This window comes from Macaca nemestrina, chromosome 7 (assembly GCF_043159975.1).
Source record: "Macaca nemestrina isolate mMacNem1 chromosome 7, mMacNem.hap1, whole genome shotgun sequence".
Classification (NCBI taxonomy): domain Eukaryota; kingdom Metazoa; phylum Chordata; class Mammalia; order Primates; family Cercopithecidae; genus Macaca; species Macaca nemestrina.
In genome coordinates, this window is record NC_092131.1 from 50,997,039 (window position 1) to 51,022,855 (window position 25,817).

At 38.1% G+C, this 25,817-nt stretch overlaps 2 long non-coding RNA genes across 2 annotated transcripts in view; one reads left to right on the forward strand and one right to left on the reverse strand.

Moving 5' to 3' along the window:
• Positions 1-503: 503 nt before the first annotated feature.
• On the forward strand, positions 504-3,149 carry LOC139364093 (uncharacterized). The gene is made up of 3 exons (XR_011625357.1): positions 504-564; positions 673-789; positions 2,912-3,149. It is a non-coding gene; the product is annotated as an uncharacterized lncRNA (long non-coding RNA).
• Positions 3,150-17,816: 14,667 nt separating this feature from the next.
• The window catches only part of LOC139364094 (uncharacterized), a 28,306-nt gene continuing 20,305 nt past the window's right edge, over positions 17,817-25,817 (reverse strand). Inside the window, exons 3-4 of the long non-coding RNA XR_011625358.1 lie at positions 18,810-18,881; positions 17,817-17,922 (exon numbers count right to left, since the gene is read on the reverse strand). This is a non-coding gene — a long non-coding RNA (uncharacterized lncRNA). The remainder of the gene's footprint in view (positions 17,923-18,809; positions 18,882-25,817) is intronic.

Genomic DNA, 25,817 nt, shown 5'->3' on the forward strand with positions numbered 1-25,817 from the left:
ATTTGTAGCTCTGTACTTCCCATTCTTAATCTTTCATGTTTTCTATCTCTTTTCTCTATTCAGGCAAATCGCAGTTTATTTATTTTATTGCTGTGTTCATAGCATCAGTATTTGGCTTTTCTCTACTATTTTGGTGTTTTCTATTCTATTAATTTTATCTTTTGTCTTTGCTAATTCCTACTACTTACTTTCTTTGGTTTATTTTATTTTTCTGTTACTGATTCTTCCTCTTTTTTTTTTTTTTTTAGATGGAGTCTCACTGTGTCATCCAGGCTGGAGTGCAGTGGCTTGATCTCTGCTCACTGCAACCTCCACCCCCTAGGTTCAAGGGATTCTACTGCCTTAGCCTCCTGAGTAGCCAGGACTACAGATACCCCGCCACTATGACCAGCTAACGTATATATGTGTGTGTGTGTGTGTGTGTGTATATATATATATATATATTTTTTTTTTTTTTAATTTTTAGTACAAACGGGGTTTTTTGCCATGTTGGCCAGGCTGATCTCGAACTCCTGACCTCAAGTGATCCACCTGCCTCGGCCTCCCAAAGTGCTGGTATCACAGGTATGAGCCACTGTGCCTGGCCTCTTTTACTAATTCTTAAGATGGGCATATTCATTTGCTGGAGCTGCAATGAGAGATGGCTTAAACAACAGAATTTTATTTTCTCAGAGTTACAGATGCTAGAGTCCAAGATCAAAGTGTCAGCACGTTTGGTTTCTTCTGAGGACTCTCCTTGACTTCCAGATGGTTGCCTCTATGCTGTGTCCTCACATGCATCATCCCTCGGTAAGTGTGTCGTGTGCGTCCTAATCTCCTCTTCTTATAAGAACACTAGTCATATTGGATTAGACCCACCGTGGGAGCTCATTTTACCTTAATTACCTCTTTCAAGGCCCTATTTCCAAACGCAGTCACTTTCTGAGGTTCTAAGGGGTAGGATTTCAACATGTGAATTTTGGGGGAGACTTAATTCAGTCCATAACAATGGGTCTAAATTATTTGATTTTTTATTTTCTTTAAACATGAAGGAATTCGAGGCTATACATTTTTCTCTGACTATAAATTAAATGGTTTTAATACAAAATATTCAATGTGAATCATTCCCCTTTCCATGCTTTCTAGATAGCATATAATTTCAGTTTTAAAGGTCTCTTTGATGCTGGAGTTAAGAGAGTGTTTCTTAACTTCCAAAATGTTTTCAGTCAACATTTTATTACTTATTTCTAATTTTGTTGTGGCCTGTGAGTGTTCTATATTTTAATGTTTTTAAAGGTTTTCTTTGTAGTCAAATACATAGATCATCAATATTTGTACTATTTATATTCCTACAAAAATTCACACTCTATGTCAGTAGGATAGAAATTACACATGATTTTATTAATCTACTTTATTGTTATATTATTCAATTCCTCTCTGTCCTTACTTATCTTTTTGTGTAGTGAATCTTTCTACTTCTGAAAGGGATGTTTTAAAAATTACAACTATAATTTTATTAGGTTTTTGCATTTCTACAAGCTCTTTTTACCTATTCAGCTGCAAAGTTATTTGATGTGTATGTTTGTGACTATCATATCTCCTCTATAAACTGTGTTTTTTTAATTGTCTCTATTCATGTCCTTCTTAAAATGCTACCTGGTAACAGCCTGTATGATGCCACAGTCTCCTAGTTTGGATCCATGTCTTTGCCTACTCCTTAAACGTACATGTTCCTCTGTATTCTGATCTTCCTCTCCTCCTCCTGTAAGCACAAATAAATACACATCTCTCACCCAGATCTCTCTCGGAGCTCAAGACTCATACAACTCATTTCTGCCTAGATTGTTGTCTTGAATGCAGCACACACAGCTCAAAAGCAAAATTCCCCTACTTCACCCTGAACCTGCCTTTTCTCTCTTTAAAACATTACTTTTAGCTTTTTTTCTTATAAACAAAACATTGCTCAGTTTTGTTTTTCCACTAATCTGACATTACGTAATCCAAGCAAACTGCCTAATGTGGTTCCTGACAGGTTGTGAGTTCTCCAAAAATTTAGCTACTATTATCAATAGAATCCAAGTTTACATTCACTGTCAGTTGCCACTTCATGCTGTCAGGAGGTACTTTTTTTGCCACATTACCACAGTAGTGTTGGCTCTTTGATCTTTTATGAACACAAGAAAAAGACAATTAAATCTCAACTCGCATACTGTGGGATAAAACATGTCTTGCACTGTGCTATAGTGGGAATCAAGGAATGGTCATGGTTTAGCGCTTCTTTCCAATGGTCCAATAATTTACTTGACTCCATTAGTTGCATTCTTGAGTTCCAGTGACACGACCAATTTAAAATAGTTTTTGGATGAATCAAACAGAACTATAATGAACAGCCTAAATTTTTGGTTTCTTCTTTGAATCCTAGTTGATGGCAGAGAGCATGTTTACTTGCTGATTGGGTGGTAGATTTGACCACTGTTTAAGAATCAGCTCCAGAAATTTGATTTTGCAGAAAACTTCTGGGTATATTAAGACAAATTCTTCTGTTCACTGGCTTTTCATGTCCTTTAGGAGAAACCTCCACCTGGAAACCACTCCAACACCCACCAAGGCACTTGAGTGAAAACATTAGCATATAGTACATGGCCCAATTAAAATAGAGACTAATAGAAACTGGTAACATGCAGATGTACGCCTCTCATTATATAAGTCCTCACCTCTCACCCTTACCACCAATCACACACATAGCTACTACCACTGACAACACAGCCTTTCCAATATGGAACAAGCCTTGTTTCTGAACAGAAACTGCTTTTTAAAATCAACTAACAATCAACAAATCTGGTCATCGATTAGACTAGAAGAATTTCTCTCCCTTTTCTCATATTTTGTGCCTTCTGTCTCATAATGGTTTTCTGTTTTGTCACCCTCACAGCTCCGTGGAACTTGAATGCCAACAGCTCTTCATCTGTTCACATTAAAGAAAATTAGAAGGAGGAGGAGGAGAGAAGAAAGTCCTATCATCAAGTTTATTACTCCCGGGGTGGTCAGCTTTCTATTTAAGGGAATATGCCCAAATTTCAGAACTGGTTTAGTTTATGCTCTGAAAAACATAGGCAATTATTCACCTGCCTCTTACATATTTGTGTGTCTGGCTGTGACTTTCGATGGAGGGCAATAAAAAGGAATCATTAAGAAGCCTAGTCTAGATGATGTGTTTTCTCTCTCTGAAAAAGAAGAGTGATGGCTTTTGCCTAAGTACCCAAAATTAAATATATAAGCTTTCTACATGGAAGCCTAAATAGCTTATTGAATTAAAAAAAAAAAATCATAGAGCTTTAAAGTAAAAACACTCTTTTTCCCATTTCTGGAAAAATTATATTAGTAAAAATTATTTGGCCAGAATCTCTCAGACTGTGCAATTTTTAATGTAGTGAATAGAAAATTAAATATGATTTTCCACTGCAACTGTCTTTGATAGTGAATAAGACATGTCACCATATGTATTGAAGGCTCCTCCATATATGTGTTAAAGATTTTATTTATCTCTTCCTTGTGCTGTTTTGACTAGTGCTTCTATTTTGAGGGAATTTAACATTTAAAGGAATATGTGATTATACTCTAGTTTTGCATTTATATTTAAAAATAGGTAAAATAGAATTTCTGAATTCAGAAGAGAGAATACCAGTAACCAGGCTGTTTTAAATTTATTTGCTTGATGATGCTGTGTAGGTCTTAAGATTTTAGGACAGCTTGGCTGGGCGCAGTGGCTCACGCCTGTAATCCCAGCACTTTGGGAGGCCAAGGCGGGTGGATCACCTGAGGTCAGGAGTTCAAGATCAGCCTGACCACATGGTGAAACCCCGTCTCTACTAAAAATACAAAAATTAGCCGGGCATGGTGGCAGACGCCTGTAATCCCAGCTACTCAGGAAGCTGAAGCAGGAGAATCACTTGAACCTGGGAAGCGGAGGCTGCAGTGAGCCAAGAGCACGTCACTGCACTCCAACCTGGGTGACAGAGCAAGACTCCATCTCAAAAACAAACAAACAAAAAAAAGATTTTAGGACAGCTTAAGAAGCCAACATTAAGAAACATGTGTGGGCATGTCCATAGTCTGGACTAGGCTGTGTACTGTAGGGATATGTATTGTCTGGCATACTAATGTCAGAAACAATCAGTTCCTCTTCAAACTTCCTGGCTTTCTCTAGTGGCTAGTGTCTTTTCATAGTGCTAGAAATGATAAGTTCTTGTTCTCTAAACAACCCTTCCCCACCTTTGCCGTGCCCAAACATGTCTAAACATGGCCTTCCCATTCTCCCTGCCTCTTCTCTTTGCAAATTGCACATTTACCTTATTTGGAAAAGTTTAAGTCTTTTACCTTATTTAGAGAAGTTTAAAATCTTAGCCAGTCGGGTTAGTTTAGATTGTGTGGTCTGACTCCAGCCAATGGAGAGGACACAGGAACAAGAGCTGTGTTAGGGATAAAAACCCTCCTCTCCTTTGCTCTGTGTGCTCTTGCAATCATGATAGATGCAGGCAGCACCCTCCTGCAGAAGTAAATGTGCCTTGCTCAGAAATTTTCTAAGTGCTGGTTTTTCTTTGGGGCACCAAGCACTTGTTTCCAACACTGAGAAATGCACTGCTACTAGTATTATGTTTAAATGGGCAAACACATTAATTTCAGGAATGTCTTAGATTAGAATTCTGCAAACTTTTCTGTAGAGTGAAACTGTAAATATTTTAGGCTTTGCAGGCCATATGAACTCTGTGACAACTGCTCTACTCTGCCATTGTAGTGCAAAAGCAGCCATAGATGATACATAAATAAATGAGCATGGCTATGTTCCAATAAAACTTTATTAGCCAGGTGTGGTGGTACACAGCTGCAGTCCCAGCAACTTGGAAGGCTGAGTTGGGAGGATCACTTGAGCCCAGGAACTTGAGGTTACAGTGAGCTTTGATTGCTCCACTGCACTCCATCCAGCATGGGTGACAGACTGGAACCCTGTCTCTACAAAAAAAAAAAAAAAAAAAAAAAGAAAAGAAAGAAAGAAAGAAAAGAAAAAAAAATCTCTTGTTGCAACTGACTGAAGGCCAGCTCAAATGAGCTTTAGAAGAAAAGGAGGTGACTGGCATATGGAACTGGAAGAACACCAGCACAGCTGGATTTAGTAGTCCAGGTGAAGTGCCAAGCACCAAGACCCTCACTCACACTCTCTTCAACTCTCTCTTCTGCTAGTTTCTCCTCTTTTCTGTCAATCTCATGTATTTCTGCTGAAAAAAACAAAAGAGACTGACTGGAAATGGCTAGAAAGATGGCTCTGGCTAACCTACACTGATATCCTTACAGTTTATGAAAATAAGGGAAGAAAAACCTCTTTGTTAATGTCCATAGAGGCAATTTCATGCAAGGTTGGCACAGCTAGTTTGTTAGCCCCATGAACAATCACTGTGGCTGAAGAATTGGATATAATGAGAATCATTATGATTGACAGCTCTATTAGGACCATATGGTATAGCCAAAGAGTGCCCTAAAACAGTGGGACTTAATCCTGAAAGCCAATGGTACCCTTTTAAACAACAAATATTTTGTAATGCTCCCTTTTCTATACTGTGTCTGTAAGAGTTTGACCAGAAGAAAAGCAGAACCACTGGGATACATATATTCTCTCTTTCTCTCACTGTCTCTCAGTCTCTCTCTCTCTCTTTCTCTCTCTCTCTTTCTCACACACACATACACATAAACACACACACACAGCACATGTGGAAAATTAGGACTTTATTGACCTTATGAACTGTGGTATCTGGTGAGAGTCTATATGAGGCTGTTGTGCCTCCAGTGCTAAAACCTCAAGTCCACAGGGCAAGTAGTTGAGAAGCGAAGATGGATATGAAATAAGGGAAGTAGTCATAAACTAGAATCTATGAGGCTGAGCTGGAAACATGAGGATGGACTAGACTCCATGTTTGACTTTCATGACCTCCAAGCTTCCAATTCAACCCTGCAGGCATCCTGCAGAAACTGGTGCACTTTACCATGAAGCTAAACATGACCTGGCCCAGGTATCAGGGAAGCTGAAAGAGGATGTTGCAGGAGCTGGAGTTGCTGTGGGCTCACCAACCTGGCAAGCCAGCAGATAAGGACCACATATGTGAGATGCGAAAGCACTCCTTTCCCTGCTTCGATCTTCAGAGGATAAGAAAAATAAAGCCATTTTTTTTTTTACTTCTATCCTTCAAATTGCTCACAAAAGTCTTTTTTTTTTTTTTTTTTTTTTTAGCTGATACTAATCTGGAACTTTGCAGAGAAGAGAATTTGGAGAAATTAGTTCTAGCTTAGCTAAATTGGCACAGTTCAAATCTACCACATATATGGTGCCAGTTACTACTTTTTTCTCAACTCCAAATCCACCCTTCTGTACTTTGCTTTGTGGTACTGGATCTGGTACTCTGAAAAACACATTTCTGCACTATTTGCTGGCTTCATGTTAGAGTCTGCCAGTAAAGGGCACTAAAGAAAAACGATGAGATTAGGACAGGAAGAAGGATGTTTTCCTTCGTATTTCCTGTGGACTTCCTGTCTGCTTGTGTGCATCACCCAGGCTTGCCTCTTCACCTTGGAAATGATAGTTCCTTCCCAAATCAGTGGTTGGATCCTACTTGCTGTTTTTCCCAACCCTTCATCCCACTCCTGCTCAAAGATGCATGCACCAGACAACCAGCATCATTTCTTCAGAAGTTCAGGCCTCAACCCCGCAAGGCTCCTCCTCCCAATGCCAACACAGCCCTAGGCAGGTAGTGCTTCTTTCTCAGAGGCTGAGTTTCATCTCCATAGGGCCCCACCTCTGTGTTCCTAAGTTTTATTAATTCCAAGCTCTTCTCTGTTTTCCCAGTCCTAGTAGTGGTAGCTGCTGCCTATAGTTGCTGTGTCTGTGAGAGGGTATATGTCTTCCTTTTTAGCTGTTTAGTTACTGAGTTGATAATTGTGTATAGCTTACCATTCTTTGTATCAAATTCTTTATGTTCAAATAACTGATATGGTTTTGTCTCCTGAGTGGACCCTGACTGATACATATCCTGAAATAAAACTCATAGATAATAAAATGTACTTATAAATATAATTTTAAAAGTGAAAGATCAATATAATCCCTAATAGAAAAAATGCAATGCAGTCATATGTATTTTAAGACTTTCACATGTGACCAAGATGGAGTAATGAGGATAGGACTTAATCTTCCACATGAAATAACTGAAAACAAAAGAAAACAGAAAAACCACCCAGACAAAGTATACAAACTAATTGGATATAAAAACACTGGTCCCTTTCCGCAGATAAGGGATGATAATAGAAAGGAAAACAAAACAAAATATCAGGCAGCAGGTAACAAAAGACAGTGACCTCTGAGAGACAGGAAACAAAATAAATGATCCGGGCCAGGTGCAGTGGTCACACCTGAAATCCCAAGATTTTAGGAGGCCGAAGTGAGAGGATCACTTGAGCCCAGGAATTCAAGACCAGCCTGGGCAATATGGCAAGATCCCATCCCTACAAAAAACAATTAAAAATCAGCCAGGTGTGCACCTATGTTCCCTGCTACTTGAAGGCTGAAGTGGGAAGACCGCCTGAGCATAGAAGGTTGAGGCTGCAGTGAGCCATGATTGCATCACTGAACTCCAGCGTGGGCAACAGAGTGATACCCTCTGCCTCACACACACACACACACACACACACACACAAGGTGATCCACATGATGGTGTCAGCTTACTGCTTGGAGAGATATTTGGATTGTAGTTTTGGATGAGGGACCCAGGCAGAGCCCCACAGTTTCCCTAAGTTGGGGAGAAGGAGCTAAAAGTCTGGGGAGGCTAATGTGGCTAGAATTCACAGGGCTGAGCACTGGAGAGGAGAAGGCTTCAGAGAGAAGGAACTTAGAAAATCTGCAGATGGTCTCCTTAAGGATCCAGCTGAGAAAGGATCAGCACATGAATGTGAGGAAACTGCTGGAGGCTGAGGGAAGAACCACTCAAAGGAATTATGGGGAACAATCCTCAGAACTCACACAGGGCCTGGAATATATCCTATTCCCACCAGCCACAGTGAAAAAAACCTCATAATTCATGGAACATTGGTAGAGTATTCTGAAAGGTAGTAAGGAAAAATTTACCCTACACTCAATCCTCCTCTGGTCCCACCTAACAAAGCTTAAGAACAAGACCTAAAAGAATCGAACTATTTCCAAATAACTTCATTCCATCCCAGATCAAAGCTCAAAAACATTTATAAAAGTCAAAGATATCCAGCATCTAACAGGTTAAAATTCAGAATGTCAGGCATCTGATAAAAAATTACCAGTCATGTAAAGAAGCAGGAAAATATATTAATAACTTATGGATGAGAAGAAAAATTAATTAATAGAAACTGACCCAGAAATGATACTAATGATGGAATTAACAGACAAGGACATTAAAAGAGTTATTATAACTGTATTCCGTGTGTTCATCAAACTACAAGAAAGATTGACATGTTAAGGAATGACACAGTGGATATTAAAAAGGAGAGGATATTAAAAAGATTCAAATCAAACTTCTGGAGATGAAAACTGCAATGTCTGAGGTGAAAAATACATTGGAGGTAGGGAGATTAATGAAAGATTGGACATTGAGAAAGGAAAGATAACTGAAGGTGAAGTCATAGCAATATAAACAATCCAAAATGAAACAGAGGGGAAAAGACTGGTTAAAAAAGAAAAGAAAGAATTGGCATATCAATGAGCTATGGGGCAACTTGAATAATTTTGAAAGGAGGAGCTGAGCGCAGCGGCTCATGCCTATAATCCCAACACTTTGGGAGGCCAAGGTAGGAGGATCATTTGAGCCCAGGAGTTCGAGACCATCCTCGACAACATAGTCCAAAGAACTTTGAAGAAAAATAAAGATAGAGGACTTACAAAATAATAATAATAATCATAAATTAGCCAAGTATGGTGGCACATGCCTATGGTCCCAGCTCCTGGGGAAGCTGAGGTAGAAGGATCACTGAGCTCAGGAGGTTGAAATATGTTCTCTGATTATGATCCAATTGAACTAAATATCAATAACAGAAAGATAACTGGAAAATTGGTGAATATTGAAAAATAATATAACATGCATCTAAATTAACCATGGGTCTGGAAATCAAATGAAGAGCCGAGCATATTGGCATGTGCCTGTGGTCCCAGCTACTTGGGAGGCTGTTGCAGTGGGGATCCCTTGAGCCCAGGAGTTTGAGGCTGGAGCATGCTGTGTTCTACTAGCCACTGCTCTCCAGCCTGAGCAACAAAGCAAGACTCTGTGTCTAAAAAAAAAAAAAAAAAAAAAAAAAAAAAAAATCAAATGGGAATTTACAAAATGTTTTGAAGTGAATGCAAATGAGAATACCGTATATCAACTTTGGTAATATGCAGCTGAGAGAGTACTTAGAAATTTATAGCACTGCAAGTATCAAATCAGTGACTTTTCTTCCACCTTTAGAAGTTTTAAAAAAGAGGAAAGTTGGCCGGGCTTGGTGGCTCAAGCCTGTAATCCCAGCACTTTGGGAGGCCGAGACGGGCGGATCACGAGGCCAGGAGATCGAGACCATCCTGGCTAACACGGTGAAACCCCGTCTCTACTAAAAAATACAAAAAAAAAAAACTAGCCGGGCGAGGTGGCGGACGCCTGTAGTCCCAGCTACTCGGGAGGCTGAGGCAGGAGAATGGCGTAAACCCGGGAGGCGGAACTTGCAGTGAGCTGAGATCCGGCCATTGCACTCCAACCCGGGCGACAGAGCGAGACTCCGTCTCAAAAAAAAAAAAAAAAAAAAAAAGAGGAAAGTTAAACCCAATGTAAGCATAAGAAAGGGAATCATAAAGATGAGAAAGGAAATCAGTGAAATAGAAAACAGAAAAACAATAGGGAAAATCAATTAAAGTAAAAGTTAGTTCCTCGAGAAAATCAATAAAATCAGTAAGCCCCTAGCCAAACTGATTGTGGGAAGGTGAGGGGAGAAGACACAAATTACTGATATCAGGAATGAGAAAAGTGACATCTCTAGAGACTTTGCTGGTATTAGAAAGACATTAGAGGATTACTATAAAGACTTTATGCCAAAAAATTATAAAATGAACAAATCCCTTGAAAGATACAAACTACTCTATTTCTATGAAAAAAAATCGAATTTACAGTTACATTTTTTTTCATAGAAAAACCTCCAGGCCCAGATGGTTTGACTGGTGAATTTGATCAACAATTAAGAGAGAGAGAAAAAAATACTGACTCTATATAAACTCTTTCTGAAAAAATTGAAGGAAAGTACTTCCCAACTCATTTTATGAGGCCAGCATTACCCTGATACCAAAACCAAAGATATTATAAGAAAAGACACTGCAGATCAATATTCTTATGAACATAGATGCAAAATTTTTCACAAAAGTTTAGCAAATCAAACAGTATATAAAAAGGACAACATATCATGACTGAATGGAGTTCACTCTACAAATGCAAGGTTGCTTTCACATTCAAAGATCAATTAATATTTTATCACATTAACAAGCTAAAAAAGAAAAACCATATGATCACCTCAGATGATACAGAAAAAGCATTTGACAAAAATCTAACACCCATTGCTGATTTAAAAAAAAAAAATCATAAAACTCTTACCAAACTAGAAATAGAAGGAAGCTTCCTCAACCTAATAAAAAGTGTCTATGAAAAAATCTATAGCTAACATCACACTTAGTGAAAGGGTGAATGCTTTTCACATAAGATCAGGGATTAACAGAGATGCCTGCTCTTATTACCTCTATTCAATATTGTATTAGAGGTTCTAACCAGTGCAATAGAGCAAGAGAAAAAAAAGAAATGGCAGTGAGATTAGAAAAGAAACTGTAAATCCCTGTTTATTCATAAATCATCTATGTTGAGCATGTGATGAAATCCACAAAAATTACTAGAATTAATAAGTGAGTTTAGCAAGTTTGGAAGATATAAGAATAGAATATTTTAAAACATCAAAAAGTAAATACATAATGATAGATCTGACAAAAGCCAGGGAAGACCCGTACACTGAAATCTTTAAAATATTACAGAGAGATATTAAAGAAGACCTAAATAAATAGGGAGAGACACCATGTTCACAGCTCAGAGACACAAAATTGTTAAGATGTAAATTTGTCTCAAACTGATCTGTAGACTCAACTCACTTTCAATCAAAATCCCCGCCCCCAGGTGTTTTTTGTTTCAGAAATTGACATGCTAATTCTAAAATTCCTCAGACCTGAAATAATCCAAAGAACTTTGAAAAGGAACAAAGTTGGAGGACTTACCTTATTTCAAGACTTTAATTTTAAGGCTATGGTAATCAAGATAGTGTAATATCAACATAAAAATTAAACAGAATAGAGAGTTTCGAAATGGAACCAATTGATCTGAAAGGTGCAAACGCAATTGTGAAGAAAGGATAGTCTTTTAAACATGGTGTAACAATTGGATATCCACATACACACAAAAAAAAGACCCATACCTTGTACCATGTATTATATAAAACATAACTCAAGATGGTTCATAGACCTAAATGTAAAACTACAAAATCTTTAGAAGGAAACAAAGGAGAAAATTTTTGTGACATTAGATAGACAACGATTTCTTAGATGTGACATCGAAAGCACAATCCAAAAAAGAATACTTTGATAAATTTGACTTCAAACTTGAAAACTTCTGCTCTTTGAAAGATATTCTTAAAAGAATATCTTAAGTACTGGGTCAGGTGCAGTGGCTCACACCTGTAATCCCAGCACTTTGGGAAGCCGAGGTGGGCAGATCACTTGAGGTCAGGAGTTCGAGACCAGCCTGGCCAACATGGTGAAACCCCATCTCTACTAAAAACACAAAAATTAGCCAGGTGTGGTGACACACCCCTGTAATCCCAGCCACTTGGGAGGCTGAGGCAGGAGAATAACTTGAGCCCGGGAGGTGGAGGTTGCAGTGAGCAGAGATCACACCACTGCACTCCAGCCTGGGCAACACAGGAAGACTTCACCTGAAAAAAAAAAAAAAAAGAGAAAGACAAGAAAAAGAAAAAAAGAAAGAAGAAAGAAAGAGAGAAAGAAAGAAGAAAAAGAAAGAAAGAAAGAGAAAGAAAAGAAAAAGAAAGAAAGAAGAAAAAGAAAGAAGAAAGAGAAAGAAAGAAAGAAAGAAAGAAAGAAAGAAAGAAAGAAAGAAAGAAAGAAAGAAAGAAAGAAAGAAAGAAAGAAAGAGAAAGAAAGAAAAAGATAAGCTAAGGACTTTGAGAAAGCATTTGCAAATTATACATTTGATAAAGGACGTACAGCTGGACTATAAGAGTTCTCCAAATTGAATCATAGGAAAACAAGCAGCATTTAAACATGGGCAAAGGAGTTTAATAGACACTTCACTAAAAAAGACTACAGATAGCGAATTATCACATGGAAAAGGAAATGAAAATTAAAACCAAAATGAGATACCACCACCCATTAACATGTGGTCAGAGGGAGATATGACAATGGAATACTGGTCAGAGAGATGCAGTACTGGTGGTTAAGAAGGTAGGGGACAGGGGCCATGATCCAAGTGATGTAGGCAGCCTCTAAAAGAAGGAAATGAATTCTCTTCCAGAACCTCCAGAAGGAGCACAGCCCTGCCAACCCTTGATTTTAGCCCAATGAGACCAGTATCAGACTTTTGACCTACAGGACTGCAAAATAATAAATTTGTATAGCTTTAAGTTATAAAGGTTGTGGTAATTTATTGCAGCAGCAATAGAAAACTAATACAGCAAGAATCCTTAAACATATGAATAAATTGTTCATGTGTTGTTCACTTAAAGTTGGAATAATTTTTCAAAATCCCATGAGAAAGTGAAGTGACTCTAGTTTTTTGCTATTCAGTATGGTAGCCACTAGACACATGTGGCAGCCAGATGTGGCTATTGTGACTGAGGAACTGAATGTTTAGGTGTTTTTAAAAAAAAAAAAACGAAAAAACCGGGTCTCCCTCTGTTGACCAGAGTGCAGTGGCGTAATCATTGCTCACTGCAAGCTTGTCCTCCTGGTTCCAAGTGATCCTCCCACCTCAGCCTCCCCAGTAGCTGGGACCACAGGCACATACCACCATCCCCAGCTAGGTTTTCTTTTAAGTTCTTTTTCATTTTGTAGATACGGAGTCTCCCTTGTTGCCCAGGCTGGTCTCAAACACCTAGGCTCAAGTGATCCTCCTGCGTTGGCCTCCCAAAGTGCTAGGATTACAGATGTGAGTCCCTGCACCTGGCCTGGATTTTTAGTTTCATTTAATTTTAATTTGCATTTAAAATTTAAAACTGATACTCAATTCAGTTACTGGAAAATTATAAAATAGTTTTAGAACAACTTGGGTTTCTGAATGTACTTTTTTCCCCCTGTAAATTTTATGAAATCTAAACGTAGATTATTTCCAATCAAGGGTGAGTGTTCAAATTGAGATGTGTCGTAAGTATAAAAAAATGTAAAATATTAAAAATTTTTATATTGATTACATGTTAAAATAAAAAATTAGGTTAAATAAAATGTACTGTTAAAATTGCTATCACCTGTTTATTTTCTTTTTCTTTTCTTTTCTTTTTTTTCCCTCTGTCATCCATCCAGGTGCAATCACAGGTCATTGCGGCCTCAACCTTCTGGGCTCAAGTGATCCTCCCACCTCAGCTTCCCAAGTTGATATGGTTTTGCTCTGTGTCCCCACCCAAATCTCATCTTGAATTTTAATCCCCACAATCCCCATGTATCAAGAGAGGGACCTGGTGGGAAGTGATTGGATCGTGGGGGTGGTTTCCCCCATGCTATTCTCGTGACAGTGAGTTCTCACGAGATCTGGAGGTTTTATAAGGGGCATCTCCGCTTTCACTCATTCACTCTGTCTCGCCTGCCACCCTGTGAAGAAGGTGCTTTTCCTTCTCTCTCGCTTTCCACCATGATTGTAAGTTTCCTGAGGTCTCCACAACCATGTGGAACTGTGAGTCAGTTAAACCTGTTTCCTTTATACATTACCAAGTCTCAGGTATGTCTTTATAGCAGTGTGAGAATGAACTAATTCACAAGTAGATGGATCACAGGTGCTTGCCACCATGCTTGGCTAATTTCTCTGTGTTTTGTAGAGATGGGGTTTCACCATTTTGTCCAGGCTGGTCTCAAACTCCTGGCCTCAAGTGATCTGCCTGCCTTGGCCTCCCAAACTGTTGGGATTACAGGCGTGAGCCACTGTGACTGACCTTGTTTCTTTTTACTTTTTAAAATGTGACTATTATAAAATTTAAATTATGTATTTGGCTCACGTTATATTTCTATTGGACTGTGCAGTTCTAGATTTTTTTCTACATTTTTATCATGCATTACATGAGGATGAGAATCCAAGGGAGGGCAGAAGAACTGCCAGAAGACAGAGAGGAAGAAAAGGACATTTTTTATCTTCATTTTTAAATATACCCACAGTACTTGAGCCTGATTTTCAAGAATAAATTACATTTCACCATATTTCAGAGGACCATCCAAGGTTTTCTTTTGCACAATAATTTAAGTCTATCCCATATTGTTTGCAATATCTGAGCCATTGGCTAAAGTTCCCTTAAATATTTTTGAATTAAATAGATTAATTTCTGCAATAGGATTTGACAGTGTAGGGCTTTGGCAAAATAAATTTTTTTTGGTTCGACATTTTTAAAAGTATATCCTGGTTTGTTAACAAAGAAAAGAAAAGAAAACAACAGCGAATCTTTTAGTTTTGTTTAAAAACAAAATGTTACAGTGAACTTTAAACATCATAAATACCAAGGCATAAATGGCATAAGCACTGTCATCTGGTAAGATTCATTAACGCTCATTTGATTAGAAAAATGAATTTAAAATTTTAAGTTGAGTTTCAACAGCTTTTGGACATAGAAATCAGTGATGGCAAAAATCGTCAACTTAGAGCATCAAATGGTAATGCTATGCATAAGGGGATCGTTTGACCCTGAAAAGGGGGTTATAGCTAGAACTTAGCCAGAAAGGACTGCATTTTGCCCCGGAATCTGGAACTGAGATCAAGCCTTTTGGGCCTGAATAAGAAACCAATAGGACCAAGTTGTATTCTCTCTTTAAGAAATATTGTTTTTGTTACTCCATAGCTTCTTGTTCTATCAGCAACTGCTCTGCCTCCATCTCATGTGATTCTGGTGGTGGGGTTGCCAGATAAAATACAGAATGCCTGGCTAAATTTGAATCTCAGATAAACAACGAAATACTGTAGAAATAACTAAGGCAACTGTATCTGCTGGCCTTGTCAATCAAAGTGTCCTACCTACTTCTTGCTTCATAGGTGATAGGTGTACGTGTGACCCAGGCTTGGCACGTGACCCTAGTCGCTTGTTCACATTGATTGGCCTTACACATAAGTATTTGTCTCAGTTAAAGTCAACTCAAGCCTTTGCATATAATTTGATCTAGGAGAGAGGTGGTTACTTTTTCAATTGGATTACAAGCTACAAGGATGCAAGCCTTCGGTAGGCTGCAGCCATCTTCCTACCATTGGCAGAGAGCCTTCCTGTGGCAGGAGAAAAGAGGATTAAGTGCAAAGAACCAGGAGGTGAAGGCAAGTGAAAATGCTTTGACGATTTCTTCTATTTGGAGGTGTTCTTGGTGTTCTGTACCAAAGTTTGATAGTGATTAAGTGCACTATTTCTACTAGTATTACACGAACCAGACACTAAGTTCTTACTATACAATACACATTAAGCCAGCATCTTAGCCATAGTGCCACTATAAACCTTGATTTTCTTATTTGTTTGGCATTATTTCTCCAGGGTTCTATTGGGCAGAACGGTAGCGTACAGGTGTGCATTTATTATTTGATAGTATAATCTATGTTAGTAGTGCCATTAACACTTAAAAGAGAGAGCAAGTTTCCTATCCTCTAAAGAGTTCTTATAAGAACGCAGTGTAAAAGCATGTTTTTTATTTCCTATTCTTAACTCTATTACCATTCCATTCATTTTCTAAGACTGTCCTGTCATTAGGCAGTAATTGCAAACATTAATTTGTGAGCTTCTGTTTCTAGGATACCAAAGATATGATGCTATTAGTGCTGCCCTCAGAGGAAGGAGTGGCCCCCTTGCTCCAAGTTAAATTCCAGAATCTTCAGAAGTGCAGTGCAAAAGGAAAAGATTTGAGGGCAGGACTGGATGTTTAATCTGCAGAGTCCCCTGCAAACATTAAAACAATTTTTAAATATATATATATTAAATATATATATATATATTTAAATATATATATATTAAATATATATATATATATATATATATGGGTCCCCTTCTCCAAAGATGCTTGAGAATTTCAAGATGGCAATAGCAGAGCATTAAATGAGCATGAGGCCCCTCAAAGCACAGGGTCCATGAGGCCAGCCCTGCTCGAGGGTCATATTTGATCTCTTGATGCCTTAATTTCTTCATCTGTGGAATAGGAGGTGAAATTGAATATTCAGCGTAAGTATTAAATGAATTTATTGTAAAATTTGTGAAGCTCCAGCCACATTGTGAGTTTTCCGTAAACTAACCACCATCTTACTCTATTATATTAATATACAGTAGCCAGGGATGAGTTTTCTACGGTCAGCTGAATGTGGACTCAAAGCACTTTCCTAGTCCAATTACCCAATGTCTCTAATCCTCCGATTCCTCACCTGTAAATAAGAGATAATTGATGCATCTACTCCTGAAAGATTATCCTGAGGATTAGATGAAATAAGTCATTCAAAGCATTTAGCACAATTCTGGGAACACAGTGCTTATTAAATGTTCACTGTTATGGCTATATACCTGGCCCAGTCCTAAACGTTCTGCATATACTATCTAATTTCATCCTTATAACAACCTAGAAACTTAGATATCATGACCTTTAGTAAACCGAAGCTGCAGAGGTAATTGTCCAGGTTGTTACTATGTAGTGGGACCAAAATTGAGATTCCAGGTATCTCAGATTCTAAAATTCATGTTCTCCTGGAAACCACCATTCTCAGCAAACTAACACAAGAACAGAAAACCAAACACTGCATGTTCTCACTCATAGGTGGGAGTTGAACAACGAGAACACTTGGACACAGGGAGGGGGACATCACACACCGGGGCCTGTCAGGGATTGGCGGACTAGGCGAGGGGTAGCGTTAGGAGGAATACTTAATGTAGATGACGGGTTGATGGGTGCAGCAAACCACCATGGCACGTGTACACCTATGTCACAAACCTGCAGGTTCTGCACATGTATCCCAGAACTTAAAGTATAAAAATAAAATAAATAAATAAATAATAAATAAAATAGCATGACTACAAATTATATAGACACCAAAAAAAAAAAAAAAAAAGAAAGAAAGAAGAAAATCTCTATCAACTGATATGGAGTGATTTCCAGAGATGTTATTAAGTGAAAAAGGTGAAGTACAAAGAGCATGTAATATGCTACCTTTGTGTAAGAAAGAAGGAAAAATTAAAAAAAAAAAAAATTTGAAGTGAAAAAAAAAATAAATAAATAAAATGCATGCTCTCCACTCCGATGCATACTGTCTTGAACTGTTTAGTCTTCCTTCTTCCCATGCATTCTGAAGCCTTAATGTGTGCTCGCCTTCCTGTACCTGTCCTTGATGACAGACGTAGCACACATAAGGAACTTTTTAAGAGTTAACATATTTGAATGGCCATTGTAAGTTTCCTCTCTATGCATCAGTGTGTCTGAGTGTCTGCCTGTCTATCTCACGAAAAGCAAAGGAGAGGTGCTGGCCACAAAAGCAATGACACATTGAAAGAGAAGTGAACACTTGAAGACTGGTTTGAGAGTCGGAGATATTTATCAAACTTCAGCCAGAGCTGGGTTTCTTTACCCTTAATTATATGTTCTTCATTTGGGTGTATCTGAAACAATACAATGAAAGGCCTATTACATGTTTTCCCCACCAAGCAATTATCATTTTTCTTTTGAACAGATGCTGCTAATTTGTTATATAAGACTGAGGTAACACTAGTTACACCCCTGTATATAGCCTCAACACAAAAGCAGTTAAAATTGCAGCAAAGCGAGGATCAGTCTAGTCTCTACTTGTTCACCCTTTGTTTTCTAACTAGCAGGGTTGTTGCTGTTTTACTTAACTTGAGTGCTGGTACTGGAGCCTACCTTCACTCTGCCATCTCTGGAACACTGAAACTGTTTCTGTGGCCCCAGACTAACTCTAAGGCCACTTTGTAATGTCCGGATGGCCAGTACTTTCTAGGACTGTTTCTAGATCAGGAAGTTTTTCTTGCTCTGAAGAAGGAAGAAAACGGCACACAGCAGAGTCAAAATAAATCTGCCTTTATTTTATTTTACTTTACTTTTGCGACAGTCTTGCTCTCTCGCCCAGGCTGGAGTGCAGTGGCACAGTCTTAGCTCACTGCAAACTCCACCTCCCAGGTTCAAGCAATTCTTCTGCCTTAGCCTCCCGAGTAGCTGGGATTACAGACGCCTGCCACCACGCCCTGCTAATTTTTGTATTTTTAATAGAGATTGGATTTCGCCAAGTTGGCCAGGCTGGTCTTGAACTCCTGACCTCAGGTGATCTTCCTGCCTCAGCCTCCCAAAGTGGTGGGATTACAGGCGTGAGCCACCATGCCCAGCCCTGTCTTTATATTTTAACTTAATTAAATGGCAGATCTTTTTATTAAATGCCTGCTGTAAGCCTAGCACTGTGCTAGGATTAGAAAGAAGGCTATATCTAAATTTACAATTGCTAAATTAAACAGAATTATAAAATTAGCAAATTTACCTTTGTTCATTTCACTCCCTTCCATTTCAGTGGTTCTTGGTCCCTTTCTTTCTTCAATAGCTTTTCTTCCTCCTAATATCCCCCAAAGAACATGGTCTGAGAGGTGTGAATAGGTGATTTGCATTTAACAGGCACAGTCTAAGTTTAGAAAATGCGACAATAATAAAAACAGCTAACATTTTAAGTGCTTCTTTGAGCTGGTCAGGGGCTAAGTGTTTTATTCTCATCACCTTATTGAATTGTCTCAATATCCCCTATGAGGGAGGGGCTACTATAATCTTCACTTTGTCTAAGTCACACAACTGTTGGGTGGCAGAGTCACAGTTCTAAGCCAGTGTCCTTAATGACTGTGCCATTCTCACCTGCCCCGAAACTAGCAGACGTACCATTTCTTTACCATGAGACTTCTCAGAGTCTTTAGTATGCTACAGGGCCCTGGGACTCTCAAGATAAGAATATAGAATACTCTGGCTCCCCTACTCATTTGTCTCCCTCCCTTATTTTCTCATGGAAGATCTTGGGAGATTGGAATTCTGCAGAACACATTTTGGGAAATACTGGCCTCGATATTTGTATTTCAGTAAGTGACTTGGAAGATCAAAGTGACTTCAGGAATAATTCTAATGATATTTCAGAGACGACACGATAAGGAAGAAAGAAGTATGGCTATGAGGCCTTCCTGTTGTCCCCAAATGACTCTATGCACAATCCTTCTTCTTACTTATACAACTGGTGGGGTTTTGGAACTTTATTTTTCTGTTGTTAAAGAAAATAAACATAACAGGGTTACTCTAAGGATGAGTGAAATTGTATGGTAGAAAACACTTAGAAAGATTGAAAATAAAAAAATAGTCACAGTCATGAATTTCAACCCATTTGCCAAGTCCTCACTGTGTATCTGTCACTGTGCTCTTCTGGTCGGTCTCTAGAGCTGAGTAAGACACCGAGCCTGCTCTCAAGCACTGAAAGGTATGCTGTTTTCAAAGCTCTATTGTTTGCAGGTAACATAAACCCACTCCAGCTAGTACAAATAAAAAGCAGTTTATTACAGATCTAGTTCTTACAGACACGGAGGATAGAAAATCAAGCTGAATGTGGTATTGTAGTGACTGGAAAGCCTCAGGAATGAAGTCTATTCTGTCTTAGGGCTGCAGATCTCTTGTCTTTACTTTTCTCTAGCATCTTCTCTGTTTGCCTGCTTCTCCATATTGACTGACTCACAGTGTATTAGTCTGTTCTCATGCTGCTAATAAAGACATATCTGAGACTGGGTAATTTATAAAGAAAAGAGGTTTAATGGACTCACAGTTCCACATGGCTGGGGAAGCCTCATAATCATGGCAGAAGACGAAGGAAGAGCAAAGGGATGTCTTACATGGTGGCAGGCAAGAGAGCTTGTGCAGGGGAACTCCACTTTATAAGACCATCAGATCTCGGGAGACTTATTTACCATCATGAGAACAGGGAAAGACCCACCCCCATGATTCAATTACCTCCCCCTGGGTCCCTCCCATGACATGTGGGAATTATGGGAGCTACAATTCAAGATAAGATTTGGGTGGGGACACAGCCAAACCACATCACGCAGTGTCTACTCATCTCACATGTGGCAAAACATGACACCACTCCTGTGTCCAATGGCCTTCCAGTTCTAGCACTTGCTCTGTTTGTCTCTTAGTTCAAATTCACAAGATAAAGAATTGGGTGGGTCCCATTGGTCAGATGTCTGACTCTGATCATCAGCTGTGGCCATGGGATGTATTAATATAATTTATGGCCTCTGAGCAGGCAGGGGCCATGCCAGGAAAGACAATGATAGATATGTCTAGTGTAAGTATTTACAGAAACAAGGCAATAAGACTGAAGATTATTGGACAATAAGTCTAATCTTTTTTCTTATTTGATTACATTTTATGGATCTTCACAGAAAATAGCATTTCAGTGCATCTAGCAGTATATCAGGAATAAGGTTATTCTTTTCAATGAAAGATAAGATTTCATGGAATTAGCAATACCTTATCACTCTGGGACTTTAAGGCCCATCCCATACCTTAGATTCAGAGCTTACGTAGGGTTTTCTGGTTTTGTTTTAAAATAGCTACACTGTGGAGTTGAGGCCAATCCTTAGCTAGACCATGAATCAGTCTCTTTGGATTCTTCCACTACAGGCTTAAAAATCTAAAGATTATTGGAAAAGGCCAGGTGCGGTGGCTCACGCATATAATTCCAGCACTTTGGGAGGCCAAGGTGGGCAGATCACCTGAGGTCAGGAGTTCGAGACCAGCCTGGCCAATATGGCAATACTCCTTCTCTATTAAAAATATAAAATTTAATTGGACATGGTGGCGGGTGTCTGTAATCCCACCTACTCAGTTGACTGAGGCAGGAGAATCACTTGAACCCAGGACACAGAGGTTGTGGTGAGCCAAGATCACACCTGGATGACAGAGCGAGACTTGATCTCCAGGGTGGGGAAAAAAAGATTATTGAAATTATTATTATTAAGAAATTTAAGATGGACCCAACTTTAAAACGTTGATCTTCTAAAAATCACATCCTTAAGGATGACTTTAGGACAGGGACCACCTAAGATGTCCAGAATGGAAGACAGCAACATTTTAATCCTAGTTGTAACTAACTGGTCTGCCCCATAGATATGATGGGAATAAAAGCTGAGTTACTTATTTTTTCATAAATTCTGGCTAGACTTTTTTTAAACAAATGTAACACATACCATCATTAACAAAAAGTTAATAGAGAAGTAGGTGGTATTTTATTGCTGAATAGCATCTTTTATCCTAGTTCTTTTCTTTCATCCAAGAGGAAACTCTGAAGTGGAAAATGGAAAAACTGCAGTAAGGCTTGTTTTCACTTTCTGGAGGAGGGACTATTCTTCATATTAGCTCGATTTTAAATAGACTTAGTAAATAGTTCCCTCCACTGAGAAAGATTTGCTTCTTGCTCAGCAGCCATGAAGTTGATAAGCTAAGAGAGAGAACACTAGCATCGTATGGAATGTGTATGGCAAATAAATGGTGGAAGTATAGACAAAGCAGAAGCAACAGAGGGCATTTCATGTTGTTAGGGCAGCAAACTTTTGTACTATAACGGGACAAGAAGCAATTCTCAGAGGGACCCAGTAAAACCTCTAGACGACTACAGGCAGTATCCTGGCAGACTATGTCCACTATCAACTCTTTTTTTTTTTTTTTTTTTTGAGACAGAGTCTCGCTCTGTCGCCCAGGCTGGAGTGCAGTGGCGCAATCTCGGCTCACTGCAAGCTCCGCCTCCCGGGTTCACGCCATTCTCCTGCCTCAGCCTCCTGAGTAGCTGGGACTACAGGCGCCCACAACCGCGCCCGGCTAATTTTTTGTATTTTTAGTAGAAACGGGGTTTCACCGTGGTCTCGATCTCCTGACCTTGTGATCCGCCCGCCTCGGCCTCCCAAAGTGCTGGGATTACAGGCGTGAGCCACCGCGCCCGGCCACTATCAACTCTTTAGGGAAGGAGAGTTCATATTGATGTGAGACTATGGTACATCTAAGTTAATTGTGAGTCATTCTATATATAAATTCCCTCCTGGTGTTATTTAGATATTTTCCAATAGTTTATTCATAAAAGAACCTCATTTAGATTTCATTGCTGTGAACTATCTGAACTAGGATAGACCTTAATTGTACCCATTCAGGTACAGCTTAAATGGATAGCACACACTTGGGCTTTTTGGAGGGTGAAAGGGTGGGAGGAGGAAGAGGATCAGGAAAAATAATTAATGGGTACTAGGCTTAATACCAGGGTGATGAAAGGATCTGTACAACAAATCCCCATGACACAGATTTACCTATGTAACAAATCAGCACTTGCACCCCTGAACTTAACATAAAAGTTAAAAAAGAAAAAACATTTTTAAAAAAGATAAATTACACCTTTATAAAACAAAAAATCTTAAAAAGAAAGAACGTCCTATCAGAAATGAAATGATAATGCAAACTTTGGTCTTCATTAGAGGAAGGACTGCAACTCTAGAGCTGAGGCATGGATTGGGAGACGCATCAAGCAGCTAAGATTGGCAGTGCATGCACCAGAAGAATATGTGATGTGAAGGCAGCCCAAGTTCTGATTCCAAGGGTCCAGGAGGGATGCATGGCCGCCTGAAAGGTATGCATATCACTTACTTTGTAAGCATTTAGAGAGCATTTATTATGATCTCTAAAAGAGATGTCAGGCTCTTAATGTTTCACATGTATCAATTTACTTAATTCTTATAACAACCTTTTGAGGTGGTTGCTATAGCCTATTTTACAGATTGAAAAACTGAAGCAAAAAGTGATTTAGTAATTTGCCTAAGGTCAAGTAGTAAGTAAATGGTGGAGCCAGGATTCAAATCTAGGCAATCTGGCTCCAGAGCACACAGTCTTTTGGCATCTGATTTCAATTAGAAGGTCAGTTCTTTATTTTTCTTGAAGTCTTTCTCAACATCCTAGATATTTGAGGAAATCTACCAGAATCTATCCTAGACAACAGCCAAGAGCTAAGTAAAAAAAAAAAAAAAAAAAAAAAAAAAAAGTGGGGGGTTGAGAGGTGCAAGCAAGGATGTTTTACTCATGAAGTTTACATGTTAATGGGGAAGACAGATGATGCAAATAAACAAGTGAATATATAGCACATTGGGTAATGATGAGGGCTATGAAGAAAAATAAAATATGGCAAGAAACTAAGATTGATGAACAGATAGTGTTCTATTAGATAGGGTGGTCAGGAAGGCCTCTGCATTAACATTTCAGCAGAGGCTTAGTAACACATCCTCTTCACAGTTTATTCCTAATAAACAGTTCCTTTAAAAGACTGTACCTTTTATATTTCATAACAGACTTGAGCCCTTGTGGGTTTTATTATAAATATATAGAGCTAAAAAATAAGCACACTGCTATACAGCTATCATGTCCCTACTGACATGGACAAGGACATTGTAAAAAACAAAAAACAGGGAAATACAACATCAATATCCCTTCTAAACACACAGCAAAAATTCTTACAAAAATATCAATAAATCATATTCAACTATGTATTTTTAAAATGAACACATTATGAAAAAAGAAGGTTTATCCCAGGAATACAAGGGGAGTATTTAAGCACCATTAAAGGGGAAAAGACATATAATAATTTCCATAGTCATAAAAAGCTTTTGACAGAATTCAGCATCAACTTATGATTTTAAATAACTGTCGGCAAATTAGGAAACGGGAAATTCTTTAATTCAACAAAGGGCATTCATAGGAAACCTACAGTAATATACTTAATGATAAGAAATTGAATGCTTTCCCTCTGGGATTGGGAACATTGTACAGATGTTTGTTCTCACCACTTCTATTTAACATTTTACTGGGGGCTCTATACATTGCAATAAGACAAGATAAATAAATAAAAGTCATAAATATTAGATAGGAAAAAATTAAAATTCCTTATTTGCTAAAAACATGATTATTTATATAGAAAATTCTAAGGAATCTAGAACATAATTAGAATTAATAAGTAAATTTAGTAAGATCATAAGGTGCAAGGGTAATATAACAAAATCAATTATATATTTATATACTGGTCTCAAGCAACTGGAAATTAAAGGAGATCAGTATATTGAAGAGATATCTGCACTCCATGTTTGTTGCAGCACTGTTCAGAATAGTAAAGATTTGGAAGCAAACTAAGTGTCCATCAACAGATGAATGGATAAAGAAAATGTGGTACATATACACAATGGAATACTATTCAGCCGTAAAAAAGAATGAGATGTAGTCATTTGCAGCAACATGGATGGAACTGGAGATCATTATGTTAAGTGAAATAAGCCAGTCACAGAAAGACAAACATCACATGTTCTCACTTATCTGTGGGATCTAAAAATCAAAACAATTGAACTCATGGACAAAAAGAGTAGAAGGATGGTTACCAGAGGTTAGGAAGGGTAGTCGGGGGCTAGTATGGAGGTGGGGGTGATGGTTAATGGTACCTGAAAAGTTAGAAAGAATGAATAATAATGAATAAGTTAGAAAGAATAAATAAGACCTACTATTTGACAGCACAACAGGGTGACTACAGTCAATAATAACCTAATTGTACATTTAAAAATAACTAAAAGAGTACAATTGAATTGTTCGTCATAAAGGATAAACACTTGAGGGGATGAATACCCCATTATCCCTGATGTGATTATTTTGCATTGCATGCCCGTATCAAAACATACCCCATAAATATATACACCCACTGTGTACTCACAAAAACTGAAAATTAAAAGAGTTAAAAATAGGAAAATATCATTACTTGATTTCTATTTACTATAAAATCACAAAAATTAATTGACGAGAGGAAAAATATATAGATCAATAAAACATAATAGGGAGTCAGAAGTAGACCTATTTATGATTAATCGATGTTTCAGTAAAGGTGCCAGGAAATCCAGTAGGGAATGGAAAATCTCTTCAACAAATGGTGCTGGAATAATTGATTATCTGAATGGGAAAAAAATTAAACACAGACTTTTATCTTACCTCATACACTAAAATTAAGTTAAAATAGATCACCTACCTAAATGTAAAAGGTGAAATTATAAAACTTTTAAAACAAAATGTAGGGGAAAAAAAATCTTTGCAAACTTGGGATAGGCAAATATTTCTTACATAAGTTATAAAAAGGCACAAGGTATAAAACCTAGAATTGCTAAATTGGAGTTTATCAAAATTTAAAATGTTTGTTCTTCAAAATACACCATTAAATAAACAAAAAGTGAATCACAGAACAGAAGAAAATGTTCTTTCTCCCATTTTTTAGATGCAAAAATAACTCTTGCAAATCAATAAAACAAAAATATTTTAAGTGGGCAAGAGATTTGAACAAACAATTCACAAAATAAGATATGAATGGTGGATAAACATATCATTCATCATAGCAAAATGCAAATTAAAACCATAATGAGATTCTATAACACACTTATTAGAATGGCTAAAATTAAGA